Source organism: Mesocricetus auratus, unplaced genomic scaffold, assembly GCF_017639785.1.
Source record: "Mesocricetus auratus isolate SY011 unplaced genomic scaffold, BCM_Maur_2.0 Super-Scaffold_100011, whole genome shotgun sequence".
NCBI lineage: Eukaryota > Metazoa > Chordata > Mammalia > Rodentia > Cricetidae > Mesocricetus > Mesocricetus auratus.
This window is the reverse complement of record NW_024429195.1, coordinates 20,910,778-20,935,468: the sequence shown is the minus strand read 5'-3', so window position 1 is coordinate 20,935,468 and position 24,691 is coordinate 20,910,778.

Sequence of the window (24,691 nt, the reverse complement as noted above, 5' to 3'; positions counted from 1 at the left end):
CTGTGGTCTTTGATGGAGTTGAAGACAGATAGTTATAATGATAGTTGTCCTTAGCAATAACAAAAGAAAAGCTAAATATAAGACTTAGACTCACACAGATAGAATAGGTGATACAATACTTTCTTTAAACCTTACTAAATGTTAATGGACTAAATATTATAACTATAGTTATTACTTGATAACTGCTCTGTTATATAAAATTTGACTATGGTAAAGCTAAAACTTTTCTTTTTATTTAGACAGAAAAGAGGAGATTATGGGGGAAGTCCTTCTGTGTATATGCTTGTCTTATTGGTTGATATATAAAGCACTGTTGGCCAATAGCAAAGCAAGACAGGTGGGACTAGAAGTTGAGGAGGAGTCTGGGAAATGCAGTCAAGAGTAGAGAGTCACCATGTAAGGATTAGAGTAGTTAATGTGAAAAATACATGTTTTTTAGCATGTAGTAGGCACCCAATGTGTGTCATACACCATTAGTCTACAATATTGGAACACTTCCCTCACATTTGTCAAACTAAATATGTCACCTTAGTGGGACACAGAGAAGTTGTTAACAGGTACTGTTTTTCCATAAGTTATATAAAGTTAAGGCAATTGTATTTCTTAATATACAGTTTTATATTGAGATTTAGTTTTAATATACAGAGCTCATGAAACTTATAATCTTTGCCTCCCCCACTTCCCTTCTTTTCTCTCCTCTCCCATTCTACCCTCCCCTGCCACCCATGCTCTTAACCTACTTAGGAAAACTTGTCTTTTTCCCTTCCTAAGATCAGTGTATGTCTCTTGCAGTCCTCTTTGTTACCTAAATTCAGACACCATCAATAGGACAAAACTGAAGCCTACAGAATTGGAGTTCTCCATCAACCCCACATCTGACAAACAGCTGAACTCAAGCAACTAGACATCAAAAAAACCCCAAAAATAATTAAATTAAAATGATGTACAAATCTAAGAGAATTATCAACAGAAGAATCACAAATGGTTGAAAATCCCTTAAAGACGTTTTCAACTTCTTAGCCATTTGGGAAAAACAAATCAAAATGACTCTGATATTCCACCTTACATCTGTCAGAATGGCAAAGATAAAAAAACACGAGTGACCACTTATATTGGAGCGGATGTGGAACAAAGAGAACATTCCTCCATTGCAGGTGTGAGTGGGAACTTCTACAGCCATCTTGGAAAAATCGTTGTGATTTTTTCTGAGAAATTTGTCAATCAATTTACCTCAAACTGCAGATATACCACTCTCAGGCATATACCCAAAGGATAATCAATCATACCCCAAAGACATCTTCCTTCTATGTTCATAGCAGCATTATCCATGACAGCCACAACCTGGAAAAAAACTACTTGTCCCTTAACTGAAGAATGCACAAAGAAAATGTAGTAAACTTATACAATGGAATATAACTCAGCTATTAAATCCAGACAAATGACTGGAACAAGAAACAGGTCATTCCAAGTGAGGAAGTTCAGAGACAGAAAGACAAATATGGAATATACTCACTTATAAGTCAATAGTAGCTATGAAGTAAAGGATAACCATGTTAATTTCCACATATCCAGATTGGAAAGGTTATTATAGATCTTAATAAACAGTTTTATAAATTAAATAATTTTAATAGATTAAAATCAAGTATGCATAAACAAGTGCTTATAATCAGTTCTGAATGAATACCCACTCTGGTTAACAACATGATTATGTTGAATGTACAGTGGTGCACATGCTTTGACTTGGAAAAGGAAATTATTATTCATTATTATAATAGAAGAGAGAGACATGCTTATACCTGTTGTTCATATTTCATGTGGCTTTTATAATTCCATAAAGAATAATGAGAATTTGGGAAGTTTATTGCAAGTTTACTAAGCAGTCAACTCTAATCTATGATTTTAAAGTAAACTGTGGAATAAAGTTAATGGTCTCCATTTAACAGGGATAATTTTCCTCTAAACCTTCTTTCTCTGGATTATGCTTCTCAATCCAATGAAAACTGAATACTGCTCTGCCACTTCCTCTTCTACCTGTATGGTTTCTCTGACATGGATTTCAATCTTTGACACTCTTCCCTTCCAATTTGTATGGCCAGATATTATTTTACTTAAAATAACATACTTATGGATAATAATATTTATAATAGATACATATTGCTTAAAATATAAGAAAACTTTTGAAGAGTTATTCAGAATATTTTCTAAAATACAAACATAAACTTAATTTGCATATTGAAGGTGTGTGTTTCCATTCTTTCCTTTGTAGCTCTTAAAATTCTTACTTTATTCCATATGTTTAGTGTTTTAGTTATTACCTGGTGATAGAGCTGTTTTTCTGGAACTGTTTATTACTGGTGTTCTGTAATGTTCTTGCACCTTTATAGGCATGTCCTCCTTCTTTGGGCTGGGGGAGTTTTCTTTTATGATTTTATTGAATATGATTTCTGTGTCTTTCAGTTTAGGTTTGGTCTTTTCATGGTGTCTCAGATGACCTGAATGTTTTGTGTTAGGAATTTCATAGACTTAACAATTTCTTTGACTGATGAGTCTATTTCCTCTTTTGTATTTTCAACACCTGAGATTCTCTCTTCCATATTTTTTTTTTTGCTGGTGATTGTATACCATCTTTAGTTCCTGCTCACCTCCCCAGATTTTCCTTTTCTAACATTCCCTCATTTTGTGTTTTATTTACTGTTTCTATTTCTGTTTTCAAGACTTCAACCATTTTTGTTGACCTGTTTTGTGGGAGGAAACAGTGCTTTGCCATTAGCCACATGACTTATTAGAGGCACATACAGATGAGGTAATAAAAGTGCACTTTACCGCACTACTAATCACACCCACTTTAGGCATGACTAAAGACGTATATGGACATAGGGGGTGAGCTATGTCACTAGCCAGGCCCACTTCTGGGCATGGCTAGGGGCGTTATGGAGGAAGGTATAAAAGCCTGAACAGAGGAAATCTTGCTCTCTTTTCTGACTTTCTGGCTTCCAGTTCGGCGGTAGAAAACTACTCAGCTCATCTGGGTTACTTGTTTGCTCTCTTGTGAGTAATTTCTACAATAATACATACTTATACTTTCAGTAAGTGTGCCGTTTATTGATGCAGCATCATTTTGGTGTCACAAGTTCTGGAACCCGGATCCAGGTGCCCAGAAAGCAGCTGCTCCTTGACCTAACAACCGTCGGCCCCAGGCACACGTGGACTCTCCTTTCATTAATTTCTCCACCACTTCACTAGGCAAGGTATGATTCCTGCCGTCGGGAATCAGCACCTTCTACCTGCCAGTAAGTTAAAGTGGTATGTCGAGATTTCTCTGGAGGCCATGTGCTCTTTCACTGGTGGCCTGATGACTTCAGCCTGAATAAAACTCCACTGGTAACAAACTTAACTGCTTTATACAATGTCAACTAACATTACAATGCAGGATATTAAGAATTTTCTTGTTTTATGTATGCATGGGATTTTGGAAAGGGTTGAGGACCTACCTACGATGGTGATTATTAGTTTAATAATCCTTATAATTTTGCTAAAGAAATGGTTCAAAAATAGGGCAAAATATGACAAACTTATACAGGTCATACGGTCATTGCAGGATGGTTATAAAATCCTAGTACAAAGAATTCAGGAAATGGAAACTTCCTTGCAGGGTAGTAAGGAAGGTTTGGTAAAAAATATTAAGGATATTGAAAATGAAAATATAGGTCTGACAAACATGTTTAAAGAGACATAACATAAAATTGAATTACTTTCAGGAAAAATGTGTTCCATATCTATCGATTCAACAGACAGAATAGAAAAGTGGAACATAATGCTGAAATGTTTAACCAAAAAAAAACTGTTCCATATTTGATGATTTTACTAGTAAACTACAAAGACTGGAACATAAGATTAAAGAGCTAACAGAAAAGATTTGTTTCATGTCTGAGAGCAATGAAACTAGCTGATAGAACGTTATTTCTGGAAGGCAGTTTACATGCCATTGAGACACTTTCTAAGGGTGAGAATATTAAATATTTGGAATCACATGTATATGATGAATGCAAAAAAATATATGATTCCATGATGTCCTTAGATAATTATTTGACCCAAGTACTTCAAGAGCTCAGAGAATCAATGATGAATAGATTATAGGTCTTAAAAGACATCCCAATCTGATACTTCAGAATCAGATATATAGGCAACAGGTCAGGACAGGGGTTTCCCCACACCTGTCAAATGCTGGAAAGATCTCCCTAAGGTTGCTATGCCCTCACCTATAGTTTTCCCAGTATCTGTAACCGAGAAACCAGCAACAAAAAAGCACCAAAATGGTCCCATTGCTCATCAATGGGAACCTATACAGATAAAGGACTTAAAGGGAATCCAGGAGGCCATTGTCTCATATGGTCTTCATTCTCCCTATGTCAAAGAGCTCCTAACCTCATGGGCCAGTGCAAATAGAGTAACTCAAAGAGACTGGGCCCAATTAGCCTCGGCAGTGCTTGAAAATTCATGTCAAATTAAATGGAGAGATTTATGGAGTCAAGTGGCAAAAGCCCTAGAGATTCAGAGATTAAAGAACAGTCATGAAGTGCCCCAAGACAAGATTCTTGGTGAGGCTACTTACACTGACCCACAGGTTCAGTCTGCATATGACTAGCACATGTTGTCTTTATGCCATACAGCTGCTTTGAATGCTTTGGATAAGATTTGTGAAACAGGAGAGATAATGCAACCCTATACTAAGGTAGTACAGGGTCAAAGGGAAAGGTTCACTGAATTTTTAGAGGGACTGTCCAGAGCAATGAAGTACAGGTTACAAATCTAGAATCTAGGCGACTCCTTATAGAATCTTTGACATATGAGAATGCAAATCCAGAATGCAAGCAGGTACTTTGGCCATTAAAAATAAGATCAGTGCCATTGGTGGAATGTGTCCTTTATACAGCTAACCTTGAATGTAATTGTCAGGATATGGAGCTTGGGTAGGAGAAGCTATTTCTAAAGGATTGAGGAGGCACCAGGATGCTAAATACCATACCCATGATGACATAGAGGCCTGTGTAGGGGAGACAATCTCCAAAAATTTTAACAGACATAAAGATGCCACATGCTTTAACTGTGGTAAAATAGGACATCTGAGCAGCATTCCTAGAAATATTGCTTCTACCAGGAATGCTTCAGACAGAAGGCATCAGCCTTCTGGTCTCTACAGGAGGTATGCAAATGGAAACATTGGACCAAGGAGTGCTGGTCGACTATAGGTAGAAAAAGTAGTCCTTTACAGCTGGAAAACTTAACCAGGGGCCTCAGGAAGGCCCCAGAAACCAAGATAATCCAGGCATTCCCAGTGATAGTGGAGGACAGCCTCTCCCAGGAAAATTAGAACATCCACTACCCATTGTAAATAATATGACAATGGATAATACATTAGCTCAAGAGGATGAATCAATTATATCAGGAGGAAATACAAAAACCTATATTTTGGCAAATTTCTATGCAATATCATAGACCCAAGTTACCAGTTAAAGTAAATAATATGGTGATTAATGGCATTTTAGGCACTTGAGATGATGTCACCATTATAAATCAGAAGTCTTGGCCCCCAATTTGGCCTTTAAAAGAGGTTAATGTTCAATTCTTAGGGATTGGAACCCTATCTCAAGTTAAACAGAGCGTTAGATGGATTGACTTTATTGGGCCAGAAGGACAGAGAGGATGGTTAAAGCCATATGTTGCAGATATTGCTATAAAACCTCTGGGGTCATGATCTATTACAGCAATGGAATATGCAGATTAACATTCCTGCTGTATTAGCTAGGAATTATAGACAAGCTCTTGGTTGTAGAAAGAATATAGTAAGGCAATACAGGATACAGATGCCAAACATACAGGCTGTAGAGAAACAAGATGCTAGTGCCAAAACTACAGAGCAACCAAAAGCTCTACCCTTAAAATGGCTAACAGATGAACCTGTCTGGGTGTTCAATGGCCTAGGACATCTGAGATGGTAGAAGCTTTGGAGAAGTTAGTTTAGGAACAGCTAGACGCTGGACATAGAGAGGAATCAACTAATGCATGGAATTCACCTGTTTTTGTTATCAAGAAGAAGTCTGGTAAGTGGAGAATGGTTACTGATCTTAGGGTCATCTACAAGGTAATTCAGCTTATGTGGTCTCTACAACCTGGGATGCCACTACCATCTCTAATACCTAAGGAATAGCCAGTTATAGTTATAGATTTAAAAGATTGCTTCTTCACCTTACCATTACAAGAAAACGACAGAGAAAATTTTGCCTTCACAGTACCTACCTATAATAATTCCCGACTGGCACAAAGATTCCAGTGGAAAGTTCTGCCTCAACTTATGTTAAATAGCCCAACTTCTTGTCAATATTTTGTGCATAAACCTCTCGAAATAATTCACAAAAATTTTCCACATTTGTTAATATATCATTATATGAATGATATATTACTGTCTGATACAAATAAGGATACTGTAGAAAAGATGTTTGAAACAGTAAAGGAATCTTTGCCTCACTGGGGATTCCAATTTGCCCCAGAAAAAAATACAAAGAGGAGATTCTATTAACTATTTAGGTTATAAAATAGACTCTCAGAAAATTAGATCGCAGAACGTACAGATCAGAAGAGATCATTACCTGACTCTTAATAATCTTCAAACACTACTAGGAGAAATCTTTCAATTACAGACAATTATCGGTGTAGAAGGGCATGGTTTAAAACACCTGAAAATGGCTTTAAAAGGAGATAAATACCTATATATCCCATGAGTACTATCAGCTGAGGCTGAAAATGAATTAAAATGGGTAGAAAAGAGAATATTAGAAGCACACGTGGAACATGTGGATCAAAACCTGGACTGTATTCTAGTTACTTTAACATCTAGAGAATTCCCCTCAGGAATTTTAATGCAAGGGAATACATCATACTAGAATGGGTATTTCTGCCACATACACAGAATAAAAAAATTGAAAAGATCCCTGATTTGATATTAATAGGTAAGTTAAGGCTTTGGCAACTGGCTGGGAAAGACCCAGCTGAAATTATTGTACCTTTAACTAATGAGGAAATTTCCTTCTTATGGAAGGATAATGAATATTGGCAAAAGGTTTGCAGTGACTTTTTGGGAACTATTAGTAACAACTCTCTCAAAACAGAGAGAATCAAATTCATAAAGAAAACAATTTGGATTCTTCCACGAATTGTTATGCAAACACCTATTTCTGGAGTTCTTACCTTCTACACGGATGCAAACAAATCAGGTAAGACAGAGTATAAATCAGGAAATACAAGTAAAGTAGTTCAAAGTCCTTACAACTCCATACAAAAGGCAGAGTTATATGCAATTTTCATGGTCATTAAAGACATTACAGAGCCTCTCAATATTGTCATGGATTCTCAATATGCAGAGAGAGTTGTCTTACACATTGAGACTGCAGAATTTGTTCCTGATGGCACAGAATTAACCTCATTGTTTTTACAATTACAGGAAACCATCAGGAAGAGGACTCATCCCATATATATATTGAAAGATCTAACCGAACATTAAAAGAGATACTTCCTAAACAGCCAGGGGGACCAAAGACCCAAAACACAGATTACATAATGTTTTACTAATGTTGAACAGAAGACATCTCAGGAGGAGGAAAGATAACAGCTCATCTACAAAATCATGTTCTACCATGGGTAAAGTGACCTTATAAAAGGAAAGAGAACTGTTTTGTTTTTTGCCCTCACAGGTAAACTCAGCAAAGAATACTGGACGTATAGATTCCTGAAGAAGAATGGTTACCTTTGAGGACCATCAAACAAACAGTAACTCACTGTATGGTATCAAAGTCTAAATCTGTCTACATTGTTTTGTATAGTATCACTTTATCTTTGTTTCTTTATATACTTTAGTCTCCATTCATTTAACTGAAGTTGGCTTTGGAGTTGGATTGGCTCTCCTACTCTAAATTCAAGCATATTATTTAAACAAAATTCAGAATTTCTGTATTACATCAAAGAGCCTTTGATATAAGACAGAAGAAAAAAATTAGTGGTATAGTTTGCATCTATGCTAATAGAGACTCCTGTGATTGTGGGAGGAGGAGAGGACATAAGGAGGATATTCAGATATATGGAGTTGTATGCTAGAGTGTGTCTGGGAGGGACAGCATCCAGTGGGTGGCAGGGGTCAAGTGAATACTTAGGTCTATGTATATTATCTGCATGCAGGCTAGTGGGAACTGATGTTCCCCTATTAATTAAATGAGAATTGAACATCAGCAAATTTATTTTCAACATATACTTACAAATGCAAATTGTACTTGAAAATGTAAATTAGAAGAAAAGTGATATACTTCTGTGCAATACAGAAAGAAATGACAAGGAGGACAGTAAAATAAGAGAATAGTAATGTCTATAGGGGACAATTGGTGCAGTATATGTGTAAGTGTCTGAGAAATCGTTGCTTAGACATTATATCAGAATTATATACCTTCCTGTTGGTAAATTGTGAAGACCCATGGTGTTCCTGCACCACAAGCAAGTCCAAGGTATCAGGAAAAGAAAGACAAGATGTCCAGTGGTTTGAACTAAGAGAATGCATGTGCTGCCTTAATGCCAGGAGAGTGTGTGTCTGTGTGTGTGTCTTTATTGTAAGTGTTAAGAGGTGTCTCTGTTGTAGGAGGTGTCTCTGTTGTAGGAGGGAGCAGTCTTATTTAAAGGCTTACAGCACACTGGAAAAATCCAAGGAGGAAGAGATCTGTTTTTCTCATGCTAGATATTGATGTCAGTGGGGCAATGCGTGGGCAGTTAGCCAGGACTAGAAAACAGGATGCACCTGTGCCTATCAGCTGACAAAAATCTCAGAGACCCTGTGAGGGCTAGGCCACAAAATCTCCACCTTTTTAATTTTTGAAATTTTGTTTGAACTGTTTGGTACTCTATAGAGTCTTCCATACAGATTTCTTTTTCTCTCAGGATATGTTGTAGGCTTTTGCTATTTTTATAATGACTGGCTCTGAGGACTCAAATCGTCTACCTTTCCTGTTAAGACATTGGTTGGCTGGGTGTTCCTTTTGGCTATATCCAAAGCAATTTAGGTATTTTTTTAACTATCACCAAAAGCAACATAATTATCCTTTTTATCATAGCCAAGGCAATTTAAGCAGTTTACATTCACATATTTACAATCACATTTTATATATACTGGTGTGGCCATACCATGTATTCAGAACATACATACATCCTTCTGTCATCCTTTATCCCTAGGTCATGATTACTTTGTTGAAATGAAACTTCCTTAATGGAAATCCCTATGACAGAACAACTCCCACCAATCCTTGAAATAAAACAAAATGTTGAAAGAGTCTTGTATGCCCCTCATCATCCCTCCATTTGAGAACTTCTGAGCAATACTCAGGGGCTATAGCTATACCCAATCCTTGTAAAAAGTTTTTAGAGATGACTCACAAAATTGACCTTAAATTTGTATCAATGACCAACCCTGTATAAATGCAAACAAACATTTATAAACAATATTTGTGAACGTGGGCATCATTCTTTCCAAACTAATTTCTGCTGTTAAGGGGTACTGAAATGCCAGGGGTTCATGACAAAAAAAACCCAGAAACCTGTTGAAGTCCTTGTTCTTGTGGTCAGCAAGGCTGCATCATCTCAGCTGTTTTAGATGTTGCATCACCTGGGCCACTACTTCAGGTGGTCTTGTTTTATCAAACCATACTAGTCTAGAAGGAGCCCACAGCTTTTTATTTTCTGTAGAAAAAATAAAAATTCTTTTCCCAAGTTATCTGTCCTTATATTTAAATTTAGAAGAAAAAACATTTACAAAATATGTAAGTTGGATTATTTTAGCAGCATTGATATCAAATGTCTTTTAGTAGATTTTGCTCCTTTCTTAGCAATTAAACAGCTTAAAGACAACACAATAGCACACAGTATCTAGATTCTCTGTGTATTTTCCATTCCATATACTTTTATCTTTTTCTTTTCTTTCACTTAATAGCAGAACCTTATTTACTAACTGTTACCAATTTTCAATTCATTCATTTTCAATCCATCATTCAACCGAGGATGATCCTTCAGGCAAAAACCTTAAGATTTACTCAATCCACCCTCTAACTGAGGGTAATCTCTCAGGTTTCCCCTTCTTTCCCAACTTGGTGTTGGGGCAAGGACTGAAGATTTAACCTGGTATTCCCTATTTGTTACCCTTTTCCAATATTATCTCATAGCTTTACTTGCTGGCCAGCCTTTGAGGGTAATCTCTAAGTTTCCCTTTACTTTCCTGACCTCAGTGGATCAGGCAAAAGGCTGGAGATTAATTCAATACACCTTCTATTAGAAGGTAACCTCTCAGTCAAAAGCATTGAGATATTGAGGTACCTGTTTTGAAATCTTTTTTTTTCCCTCGAGTCTCTCCTCTCCAGAATCGTCTTTCTGGCTTATCTTTTCCAAGTCTCTCTGGATCTTGATGGGATCTCCAATTGAGGTGCCTGCACCACAAGCAAGTCCAAGGTATCAGGAAAAGAAAGACCAGATGTCCAGATTTTTGTACTGAGAGAATGCATGTGCTGCCTTAATGCCAGGAGAGTGTGTGTGTCTGTGTATGTGTCTTTATTGTAAATGGTAAGAAGTTTCTCTGTTGTAAGAGGGATCAGTCTTATATAAATGCTTACAGCACAGCAGAAAATCCCCAGGTGGAAGAGATCTGTTTTCCTCATGCTAGATGTGGATGTCAGTGGGGCAATGTGGGGCTATAATCCAGGACTAGAAAACAGGATGCACCTGTGGCTATCAGCTGACAAACAACTCAGAGACCATGTGGGGGCTATGCCCCAACAGACCCAGGTACTTATATAAACCCCCCACTCACCATTTACCATTTCATTTCTTCTTTATTAAGTTAATTGTGTTACTTGAATTTCATTCACTTGAAACAACACTACTTTTGGGGTTTTCTTTCCTTCTTCTTGATGAAAATAATAAACAAATAATATAAATAAGTTGGGAGGTGCCTTAGTTATTTTCTTCTGATGTGGTCAAACAAGTAAAAGCAACATAAATAAGGAATGGTTTAGATGTGCTCATTCTAAGACACAGTGCATTATGGGACGTCAGTATTGTTGGCCATAGGGACTTCTATTTTCGGGGCAAAATGCAAGCTTTCTCATTGTGTTTATGGCCAGGAAACAAAGTGTTGTTGAGAGATATTTGATTACATTTTGTAAAATAATTTTCTCTGTCTTTCATTTTTAAATGATTAATGGCCTATAACTATGCATGATTTTCAGAGACGAGAGGATTCTGATAAGGACAAAGTTGCAGCACCCACACTACAAGCAATTCCAAAGTATCACGAGAAGAAAGACAAGACATCCAGTTGTTTGTGCTAAGAGAATGCATGTGCTGCCTTTATTGCCAGGAAAGTGTGTGTGTATATGTGTGTGTGTGTGTGTGTGTGTGTGTGTGTGTGTGTGTCTTTATTGCAAGTGCTAAGAGGTCTCTCTCTTGTAGGAGGGTGCAGTCTTATATAAAGGCTTACAACACAGTGGAAAAATCTCAGGTGGAAGAGAGCATGTTTTCCTCCGGCTATACATTGCTGTTAGTGGGGCAATGCATGGGCAGTAAGCCAGGACTAGAAAACAGTATGCACCTGTGGCTATCAGCTGACAACTCAGAGACCCTGTGGGGGGTAGGCCCCAACATCTCCCCCTTTTTATTTTTTGAAATTATGTTTGAACTGTTTGCTACTCTGTAGAATCTTCCATACAGAATTCTTTTGCTCTCAGGCCATGTCATAGGCTTTTGCTATTTTTCTAATGACTGGCTCTGAGGACTCAAATCATCAACCTTTCCTGTTAAGACATTGACTGTCTGGATGTTCCTTTTGGCTATATCCAAAGCAATTTAGGTATTTTTTAACTATAACCAGAGCAACATAAGTATGCTTTTTATCATATCCAGGGCAATTTAAACAGTTTACATTCACATATTTACAAAACACATTTTATATATACTGGTGTGGCCATCCCATACATTCAGAACATACATACATTTTCAGTAATCCTTTATTCCTATGTCATGATTATTTGTCGAAATGAAACTTCCTTAATTGAAATCTTGATGACAGAACAACTCCAGGCATTCCTTGAATTTAAACAAAAGTTTGAAAAAGTCCTGTATGCCACTCATCATCCCACCATTTGAGAAGTTCTGAGCTACCCTCAGGGGCTATAGCCATACCCACTCCTTGTAATTCTGTAGATGCAGGGTGGAGAGGCCAGGCTTTTGTCCAAAAGTTTTTAGAGATGATCTTAAATTTGTATCAATAACCATCCCTGTATAAATGCAAACTAACATTTATAAACAATATTTGTGAATGTGGGCGTCGTTCTTCCAAACTACTTCCAGCTGTTAAGGGGCACTGAAATACCAGGGGGATCCTGACAAAAACAAAAAACAAAAAAACAAAAACAACAAAAACAACAACAAAAAACAGAAACCTGTTGAAGTTCTTGTTTTTTCGGTTTGCAAGGCTGCATCATCTCAGCTGTTGTAGATGTTGGATCACCTGAGCTACTGCTTCAGGTAGTCTTGCTTCATCAAACCATACTAGCCTGTCCTTATATTTAAATTTAGAAGTCAAAGCATTTTCAAAACACATAAGTTGAATTAATTCATCAGCACTGATAATCAAATGACTTTTAGCAGTTTTTGTTCCTTTTTAGCAATTAAACAATTCAAAGACAACACAACAGCACACAGTATCCAGACTCTCCATGTATTTTCCATTACATATACTTTTATCTTTTCCTTTTCTTTCACTTAATGCCAGTACCTTGTTTAATAACTGTTACACATTTTCAATTCATCCAATTTCAACCCATCCTCCAACCGAGGATGATCCCTCAGGCAAAAGCCATAAGATTTACTCAATCCACCCTCCAACTGAGGGCGATCTCTCAGGTTCCACTTACTTTCCCGACCTTGGTGTCAGGCGAAGGCCTGGAGATTTAACCTGTTACCCCTAACTTGGTACCCCTTTCCAATACACCCTCATAGCTTTACTTGCTGGTCAGCCTTTGTGGACAATCTCTCAGTTCCCCTTTACTTTCCTGACCTCAGTGGATCAGGTGAAAGGCTGGAGATTAATTCAATATACCCTTCAACTGAGGGCGATCTCTCAGTTTCCCCTTAATTTCTCGACCGCAGTAGATTGGACGGAGGCTGGAAATTAATTTAATACACCTTCTCCTTAGAAGGTGAACTTTCAAGCCATATTCTGGAGATTTGACCATTCAATTTTACTGTTAGAAGTTGAGGTACCTGTTTTTAAATCTTTTCTTTCTGAGTCTCTCCTCTCCTGAGTCTTCTTTCTGGCTGATCTTTCCCAGTCTTTCCAAGTCTCTCTGGATCTCAGTGCTACCTCCAATTGTGGCAACACCACAAACAAGTCCAAAGTATCAGGAGAAGAAAGCCAAGACATCCCGTTGTTTCTGCTAAGAGTGTCTTTATTGCAAGTGCTAAGATGTCTCTCTCTTGTAGGAGAGAGAAGTCTTATATATAGGCTTACAACACAGTGGAAAACTCCAGGTGGAAGAGAGCATGGTTTCCTCCTGCTAGATGTTGAGGTTAGTGGGGCAATGTGGGGGCAGTAATCTAGGACTAGAAAACAGGATGCACCTGTGACCATCAGCTGACAAACAACTCAGAGACCCTGTGGAGGCTAGGCCGCAACACAAAATTATGGTGAACTGACAGGAGATGAAGAAGGATATGCAGAAAGAGAGGAAACAAGCCATGAACCACATTGCAGGACATAAATTAATGTAAACATTTTAATTTAAGTTTAAAGAGCTAGTTAGAAACAAGCCTAAACTATTGGATAAGCTTTCATAATTAATAAGATATCTCTGTGTCATTATTTGAGAACTGGCAGCCCAGAGAAAATTCTTTCTTTTAATTGTAGGCAATGTGGGCCATGTATTTTCACATAAGACCCGAAAAAACTATGAAAAAGTTTTCAAACACAGGAAAATGGAACCAAATGTGGCTTCCTAGTCCTGCAATCTATCATGCAACAGCAGTACAGAGACATGTTTTAAAGCTGCTCCTTGAGGGCTTGAGCCACCAGAACACCATTACCTAAGCTGTATGGTGGTTTAAGATTTTGCTCATGCAGACATAAAATGTTACAGACATGTAGTAAATCAGATTCAGGTGGGGAAGAAAAATCAACCCTCCTAACATATTAAAGTATGTTTAGAAATATCTGTAGGCTTAGGAAAGAAAATAAAATTGGAAGGGTGAGTCAAATCAGAAAAGAATAGCTTATAAATAATGAAATGAAGTCTTTAAAGAAAACATAAAACAATATTAATATCAAAAATAAAATTCACATAAAATAGAATATACTCAAAGTGTCTGGATCTTAAATGATATCCTGTTGACTTTTAAGTTTCTGTTTGTTGATGAACAAATGATAGCTGCTAAGAGACACTGGATTATAAAACCTGCTAAATAAAACAAAACTATATTTTTAAACATCTCTTAACTTCAAAATGGAAGTAAAAAATACATTGCATTGGAAAAGAGGTTATCCTTTTGTTTCCACAGAAAATGAAAGGCTATGAATTCTTTCAAGGTAAAAGAGACTCACGTTTGATCAGGGAGGACCTCCTAAAAATCCTGGCTATAGACATAAAAAAGAAACTTAAAAGGCCCTGAAAAACAGTGCAACTATTAAGTAAAAAAAATCTTTAACAAACTGTGTACTCTGCATATTCAATACTTGTGTTAATGGAGATAAATACATTACTTTTTAAAGAATTTTTTGTGTTTTGAGGTCCAGGGGACCAAACACCAGTGAAAAAAGGATTGCCTAGGCAATCAGGTCTCACAGAGTGTCTCTGTTGCAGTTTCCTTGAAGTTCTGCATCCAGAACTGTTTCAGTGTTTCTGGATGAGATGGTCCAACCTCACAGACTTTTATAGCCAGGACAGGACTGTTTTCCTAATTTTCTCAGGGTCACCCAAAGATTCTAGCACTCATAGAAAACAGGAATCACTCTAGAGAACACAACACTCAGGTGGTTTTTGGTCATTCAGTGAGTTGTGAATAATTTTTTAATAATTCGTGGTAGTTGGTTACAAGTTGCTATTGGTAATGGTGATGAAAGAAGCCAACAAAAGGAGATTAAATACAGGGATGTCCTTACAAAAGGAAAATTGGAGGATATAAAAATGACAGGATAGAGGGTAGTTATTAAATCTACTTTTAAACTATAAAAAACAACTACTAATCTTAAAATTTTTACTTTGGTATGAATTTTTGTATATTGATACATATTTAAGGTTGTTTTTGATAGGACATATTTTAAATACATTTGTATTCTTGTTAAAATATTGTAAGTATGGAGCTCAATTAACAAAGCAATGTATATGTGTAGCCCTTGAATCTTACATTTCAAACTATTTAGAATAATAAGGAAATTCATGTTAGTAGTTAGGTATAATCAAATTATTTTCATGTTAGGTATATCTTCAAGGTCAATCAGAAACATATTTTAAATAGGTAGATGATCTTCAAACTCCTCAGAGACACACAGAATATGGGATTTTAATGTTTTAATAACAGGGATTTTCATGACTGTTCCTAGCAGTATGAATCTATTTCATAAAAGAACATTGAAGAGCTTCCATGTAGAGTTGTCTTCAATTGTGATCAATCGCACCATGTGAGGAAGAAAATACCCTTGTCTTGACTGCTGAAAGTATGCTATACAAACTGGACATGCAGGTCACACAAGAAAAACATTGTTAAACTTTTGCAAGAAAAGTGGGACAGTCCTTCAAAATTCCTGCTTCTTAGAAGAGTCTGTCAGATATTCTAGGGACATAGGCTGAAAATTGGATGTCCCAACATTGCAGAGGAACATTGGGTAAATGTCAATATAGCCAAATGCCTCTGTCATTTCTATATTTTTGGAAGTCACTTGCAATGCATTTTGTTTATTCAGGTAGAATTGGGGGATAGAGCAGAGGCTGGGAAGAATGAGAGTGAAATTATACTGAAATGCCAGGAGTCGCATGGGAAACAAAACATGCAGAAGGATAGGTAAGAAGCCAAAAGTCACATGGTAGGATGTAGATAAATATAAGGGGACTAATTCAAGTTATAAGTGCTATAATTAGGCTGGGCTGTGGTGGCGCATGTCTTTAATCCCAGCACTCGGGAGGCAGAGGCAGGCGGATCTCTGTGAGTTCGAGCCTCCAAAACAATACAGAGAAACCCTGTCTCGTAAAACCAGAAAAAAGTGCTATAATTAGAAACAAGAGTAAGATATCAGTCAAGCTTTCATAACTAATAAGAAGTCTATATGTCATTTTTTGTGTTTTGTGTGCTGGCAGCCTATAGAAAAATCTGTCTACATCAAGAAATGTGTTAGTGCATAGTTCATTTCCTTTTTTTCATTCTACTTGAGATCATACTTCATGTGATGGAGTGGCACACATGAATGGGTCTCCTGTTTTTCATTCAAATGGAGCATTACCAAAGATAAACTCAGAATAATGTATTCTCTAAATCCTGTTATTCCCTTCTGGTAAACATCACAGAAGCTGAGGCAGCAATGTGGGGATAAGACTCATAAAGTTTATACTATCTAGTAAATATGTGCTCTAAAATTAGAACAGATGTTGAAATTTTTCTTAATAAGATTAAAAATAAAAATAATTATTATTATCACTATTGTTGTTAACTTGAAATCAGTGTCAACTGCCTCATGTTTTATTTGTCAAAATTGGGACAAGTTACCAAAAATTTTGTTTAAAAAAATACCCACTTAATATGTTATGTGACTCTAATATGGTTTCCATTATATTATTTTTGTCAGTTTTTACCTGCAGAGTTTTGCTTTAGTCAGATAATCTTATTTCTACCATCAGAGTTTTGCTTTAGTCAGATGATCTTATTTGTGATAGAACTTAACCGGGGTAATATATTAAGCCTGAGGCATGGTTGAATCACACCTAGACAAAAATCATGTAGAAAAGGTTTATTGAAATCACTGTGCATCTAGATCTATGTGTGTCTAACAAGTGTTGAGCCCTGAGAAGAAAGTTGCTCTGAGGAGGTTGAGAATCTCAGCTTTGCTTTTAGACACATGTGTTTTAGGAATCTTAGTGAGAAAGGAGAGATGCTCAGATAATACTGTTTCAGTTGGAAACACCAAAGTTTTACTAAGTATTGGTATAAAGTTGAACCATGAAACAGTCACCTAAGAGCCGAGCTGCACAGCAAATATACCTTAGATTAAATTAAGATGATTAATGATTGTTCCATGTGCTCCCCAGAAACAGAGTCAATCATTTTCAGAGATGAGCTAAAACAGTTTGTTCATTGATCAAAGAGCAACTACAATTCAGTGCAGAAAGTCTGGATTCCAATCAATGGTGTTGAATAAAATGGGAATCAAAACAGAAAGTGTCTGCCAGAGCTTATGATTACATGGAGAAGAATGAATAAGGATGAGAGGGGTAGTTTAGACTAGTATTGTTATTCTTAATGTGGTAGTCAGTCTACAACAGTTAGAGTAGATCCAGATCCAAGGTATAGATGAATACAATTGCATGAGCAAGCCCCTTAATTATTTGACTGTTCTAACTCATGCTCACAACAGGGAAACTTTCCTGAACTTATGAGGAAGATGGGCTGTGGTGGTGAAAGGTGAGAACTTTCTGAGGTTCCCCCTCTAATTGTGGGAAAAATTCCCCAATATTTTAGTAGCATTGGTAATTTAAAATATGTTGAGATATCCTGATATTTAATTAGCATTGTGTTATCTAATTAATAACTTCAACTTCTTCGTTAAATATTCATTATATTTTTTACTAGCATCCATGAACAATACAGGAAAAATAAACATGAGGTAAGAACTTTTTGATTTCTTTTACCAAATAAGACCTCTGCTGGTTATTGACCAAGAATTTTTATGAAATTCTTGCATCATTACTGTGCATTTTAAATCTAATGCTCAATATTTGAAATATATTTTATCTTGTGGGTTAGTATACAGGTTTGGGTCTGCACTTGGACACACAGGGCAAAATTCTCTCAGTAGAGTATTTTTCATGATTTATGTTTCTGTTCATATTGTTCCAGCTTTTCTAAGTTTCATAGACCCAGTAAACTGATTTTTAAACACAGGTAGTCAAAAGGAAAAGGAAAAGTTATTAAAACATGGCATCTGCTTTACACACTGATACTTCTTTGAAAAATTGACTGCCAGAGGAGTATTTCCATGCAATAGAAATCACTCTTTTATATAGACTAAGCTTTATTTGTTCCTTTTCACTTAACCACAACACTTACTTATGACTTTCAGAAGTAATACATTGAATCTTCTGTAGCTTTCATACTATTAACTCCATGTTCCTTTCTTTGTTTGTAATTTTCCTAGTATAATGTTCATATCTGGCTGTTCTGCTTTAATATTATTCAATACTTTGCACAATTTATGCATCTGTATTGTACAGGGAAACATAGCCATTGAGACTCATTCTTTGTTCCATTCATCGCTTTTCTTAAGGAGACAATCTACTTTCATGATCCTAAACGTATCATTAATACAATGCCTGAAAAATTCATATTCCTATCCCTAATATTTCTACTATACCTTCAACATATTGGCATTTATTTGTGCACACTTATGTGCAATTTAAAACCAGTATTTGTTAAGCAAAATCAATTGCCTTCCCTATAAATAAATGGCTACATGTCACATCCTTCTTCACTGTTATAAATTCTAAATCAGGACATTCATGAATAAAATTAAATGCCTCATCTTCATTTCTTTTTTTTTTGGTTTTTTGAGACAGGGTTTCTCTGTATTGTTTTGGAGGCTGTCCTGGAGTTAACTCTGTAGACCAGCCTGGCTTTGAGCTCACAGACATCCACCTGCCTCTGCCTCCCAAGTGCTGGGATTAAAGGTGTGCACCACCAATGCCCAGCTTCATCTTCATTTCTCTAAATATTCCATGTAAACAATTAGTAATCTGATCTTTCTTGGCATATTTGTGAATCAATTATTTCCAAATTTACTCTTGCCTGGTTGACTCAGCAGGTTCCCTGAATGCTGTTGTATTTACAGTCATTCTTCTTTAAGTCTTTGTTATAGATACCATGTAGATTACTCTATAACGCCAGATCATTAAAACTCTATTCCTCCATTTTATCAAGGTTTTTGTGCAAATATTCTTCGGTATAAGTCTAATTGGATGTCTTCCTTGTTTTAAATGTATTCCTAAATTGCATGCAATTTATGCTACCCTTGCAATGAAATGCTCATGTTGTTGTAAACCCCAAATGCAAGATACAGAGAAAAAGTGGTGTTTAGACAAGAGTTGGTATTTAAGTTTCCTTTTATAACAAACTACAGTTTTCTAACTCATGCAGTTCATCACAATTTATTATTCCTATTGGACAGGATTGGAACCTTCAGTGTTAACACAATTTTCTACATTTGTTTACTGTGACTACTTCTTCTCCCTGTACTTCTCTAGCCAAATTACAGAATACCAGTTAATTTATTAAAATCATTGTCTAGACAGTTAATACCTTTATGTTTCATGCCATAAAGACAACTAGCTGATCACCAATAAGTCACTGATAATTCAAAACATATATCTAACATAATTTTAAAAATTAGCTACATTTCCCTTATAGTCTAATTAAAAATCTCTTAGTTGACCAAGACCATTCTAGTTTGGCAGGAGCTGTATAGAAATGAGTAACTTCCTTTAGGAGTTAGCCTTTAGAAAGTGGTCTGTATTCTGTTTGAAGAGTTCTTTTGATTATAGCTGAAGGAACATGTACTGAAGCTTACCGTAAATGGCATCACATCTTAAGACAGCATTGTGGCCAAGAAATGTCATTTCTAAAAGAAAAACTGACCTTACCAAAGATTTTAAAAAATATTATGCCTTTTAAGAAATGACATCCACTTAAGGCACAGACTGTCCTAACAACATATAGAAGGATTAAAAATGTTTTAGTATTAAATAAGGAGTCATTATTTTTTCTGTAACACAGGGTCTCTAGAGTATGCTGCCCTTGAACTCACTCCTAGGGACAGTAAGGTAACCTTGGAGTTTTTTTTTTCACAGCCTCAAAGTGCTGGGTGTACCTGTGTTCACAACGATGTCCAGTTTGTGTGGCATAAGGGAATCAAATGTCAGGCTTGCTTGTTAGGTTTTCTAGAGTCTGAGCTACATTCCCAGGATTTCCATAGACATACACCTAATTACATAAATATTGTATTGCATAATTGTAAAACCATATAGGTTAAATTTGGCTTTTGTGCCTAGTCACCTACATCGAACTAGAGCTACATTTCCTTGGGATGGCTAGCCTAAGGAAAGTAGAAGTTAAGCTTTATTCTATCACCCACATTTGGCTCTGACATTTTGGCACTGAAATTTCTGACTACCTGGCTACTTAAAAGTTCAGTCACAGATTAACAAAAGAAAAATAAACACAAAAGCAAAAATATAGAAAGAAAGTAAAAGCAAATTCAACCAAATTCACAACAAACAAATAATAACAAGAATGGGGGTGTAAATGTAGAATAAATTCTTTACAGAGAAGAGTAAGAAATGAAGTCAGATAAATAGTGTGTGGAGCTCTAGGCAGGGAAGCAGATGGAACTATCCTGCAAACACACAAAAAGGGAGGACAGTGCAGACTACATACTCTAGGTAAAATCTGTCAGGAAAGCATCTGACTTCTCAGGCACTATTTTTTTGTTGTTGTTTTGTTTCGTTCTGTTTTTTCCAAATGACTGACAGCATGTCAGAGGGAGAAGAAGGGAGTAATAAGAAACTACAATATTTTCTACCAAAACAGAGCATTTCCTAACTCCAAGAACATAGAATTAATCATATACAATTGTGTTGCACAGAAAATATGATTAACATGCCATCAATTACTTTATTATTTACTTAGCCACATCCGATCTATGGCTTCTTTGCTTGATAGTCTTCCTGGACTAACTCTCTCATTGTTCTTGCAATATCTAATGCTACTTTTCTGTTATAAATGCAGGATCTTGGAGTGAGAAAGTGTAATGTCTCACAGATGTAAATACCTCATGGCCCTATCAGAAAAAGAAAAATACTAAATTCTATTGCAGAACGAGAGACCCACAAATTACTTGATGCAACAAGACTTTGCACTTTGCTCCTGCTCCAAGCCTGTTAATGATTTATGGAAACCATGTCACTCACAGTTCATTAAACATCCAAGCTGATGGAATTCTGTTTTTAAAGATATTTCTCATTGTATTTAATGCTGTGGTAGAAAAAGATCTTAGGTCCACAGGAGAAGTATTCTAAGCTTCTAGTTAGAAAATTCATATTCTTTATTTACATCCTGTTTCCCAAATGGGACAGCAGTAGCATGCTATGATGAGTATGACAAGAGATAGGGAGCTCCTGATATATGGGGATGATGGGAGAATTCAATGTGTAAGAATTAGCATGGAAACAAATGATGGTTTACTTATTCTCCTGGGTCTAAATGTGATATCTGAATTATTTTCAAACAATATATTTTCTTAGAAAAGCAGTACTCAAATTTATCATGGTGTTTTATGTTTAATTTTGATTTTAAAATAAATTTTCCATCTTACATAGTCATTTATATATTACATTTAAATATTATACTTACCAAGCATACACACTTGTACCTTCTCAGGTTTGGAGAAGGCTGTTTTCCCCAAATATTCATTTGTCAGTTTTATCAGAAAATTAACTTGGCTATTATGGGGTATGTCTTATCATATCCAAGGACAATAAGAATACTTTATGCTATTTGTTGTTTGATTTTTTATTCATTATTTTAGATTTATTTACATAAAATGGTGAATCTTACTTAGACTTTTATCTTTGATCTTGGTTTTATGATATCCATAATTTGTAAAGATGTAATATTTAGCCATGAATGAAAAATACATTTGACTTGCTTTCCAAATCCCTTACATTTTTCAATAAAAAATAATACCTGGTTGCAGATTTTTGCATCAGTTAATTGAGATTTCTTGAATGAAAATTCTTCTGACTATTTATTAATGATTTTAAAATGCATTTTTTTATTTCATGACTCTTAAAATTATACTTGCAGCAGCAATTGTTTTAAATGCATGAATCAATTTTTTATGTTATTTACTCAATCAGCAGGTAAATACTAGTCCATTGTATCTCTTAATTTTATATCATTATTTGTATTACCTAAAATTGTATAAACCTTTACTTTGCTTAAAGTATTATTTGTTTATATAAAGAATCTTAAACTTTAAATGGTTTTAAATATTTAAATAATTTCAAAAGTCATTCAAAATTTTAAGAAATTCTTTTCAAACTGTTTTCTTATATCATTTTTAATGTTCACAAACTATGTGTACATGAGTGTATATCATCAATGATTTCTCTCTACTTGTTGAAAATTTTGAATTTTGCTAATAATTGTATAAATACTGATGTTACAAAATGAAAAGCAAAAATACCTATTATATATTTACATTTGTTATTAAACTCACCTCTACCATTGAGATCCTTTTATAGCCTTGAGCTTAAAAGATTTTTTCCAAATTCTAATGTTTCTTTTGTGCTGTTAGATATTTCATCTAAGTTTATTCAGTTTTTTTTAATAATCTATTAATGCCAAATTTCCATTTGGGCCTTTTACTTAATAAAGTAATTCCAGTTTTCAACATTGGAAGAACTCTCTTTTACACTATTTGTAAATTTAATTTTCATTATTAATTTCTCATGTTCATAATGTTATTTTATACTTAAATCTAAATTCCTTGTTTCTCATTGTCTATTCAGTTTAAATTATTTGAATGCAAAGTACCAGAAAGCCCATGTTTATTTATAAACTATATGCATACATATGCATAACCATTATAAAAATGAATTCTGTGTGTGTACATACATACAGATGTAATAGTGAATACATGTCAGTCATTTTCCATACTGACTAATGAAGACAATATTAAAATATCACAAAAAACATGTTGATTAGTGGAAATTGTAAGATCCATCTACAAATAGTTATGCACAGAAGAAAAATTCATTACATCAATATGACATAATTACATTCACTGCAATGATGAGAAAAGATTGCTCTTTTCAATAATAAAATAATCTTGAAATATGTGACAGATTTGGAATTCAAGAATTTTATCAGTCAGTTAAAATCTACATTTTTTCTCTACACACTGAAATCATGGGTGTGTTTTAAATGTACTTTGAAATAATACACTTGAATTTTTGAAATATAGCCGCAGAATTATAAATAACGTTGATAAACTATTTCCTGCAACTTTATACTTATAATCACATGGTGTACATTTTTTCTTCACATTTGACTCGACAATAGTGTTGTGGTAGCTTGAATGAAAACTATCCTCCATAAAATCAGGTCTCTTAATACTTGGTTCCCTGTTAATGACACTGTTTGGGGATTTTTAGGTGGCCCATACAGCTCTGCTGAAGTGAATTACCACAATATTTGTCATTGTATAGTGTCATCTCACTCTGCTTACACTCTCTGCTTCCTGCTTGCAGTAAAATATGAGATTAATCTATTTCTTGCTCATGCCTCCATGCCTGCTACTGATTGCAGTGTCCGTGGTCCTTTGTCATGGACTCATAGCCAATTGAAACTGTAAGTCAAAAGAAAGCATGTCTTCCTTACATTTCATAGCAGTATAATAAAGCAAGGAAATTTTCCTTAAAAATACCACTAATTTCAATAGCCTAAGAGACTAATCCCTTCTAGTTCAAATTAGATTGTATACCATATTAGTCCACATCTGGCATATTCTTGGGTCAATCTTTGTTAGGTAACTTTCTTTTACTAATGAATCATCTGTGCTTTCTTCTTCCATTTCTGACACTGTGGTGTCCTTTATAAATGATATAATGATATAAAACACATGCATGTCTTGCCTTGACAGAATCATTACCAATGTTAACTCTTAGAGCAGCACGCTCTTACACATTTCTCTACTCTGCTTCTGGTAGATACCTATTGTTCATCCTTCGTGTAGTATGCTGTCCAAATTTGTCTCTGTTATAGATGTCTGAGTTTTAAAATTGTAAATACCTATGAGGTGTCACCATACAGAGTAGGAAAACAGCCCTAATTGTAGTCCATTGTTTGTATATTTATTTAAAATAATATTACCAAATTTCTTCTGATCCATGAAAGTGGTAAAATAATAAGCTATCAATTTTAAATGGGGAAGCAGATATTGAAGACTTTTGTTCTGTCAGATGATAAAGCAAATTTCATTTGTCTTTATTAGTTCTCCTGTAAATAATATACTTGCAAGCTGATGAATTATTAATGTCTATTCCAATTACATAGGATTTTTTGGTATAGAAATATTTAACTTAAACAGACAACAAATAAAGTCTTACAGCTAACCCCCTAAGATTCAAGATGCTTCAACGGACTATTTATGCTACTTTGATGACAAATTCTATTTGAAGCAATCATCTACCTTGTTAAGGAGTTCTAGAATTCGGTATCCCTTTTGGTTTCCTCAAATCTTTCTGTTGTTCCCCTGATTTTTCTCTCACCGCACTCTATGTTAATAGAACACATA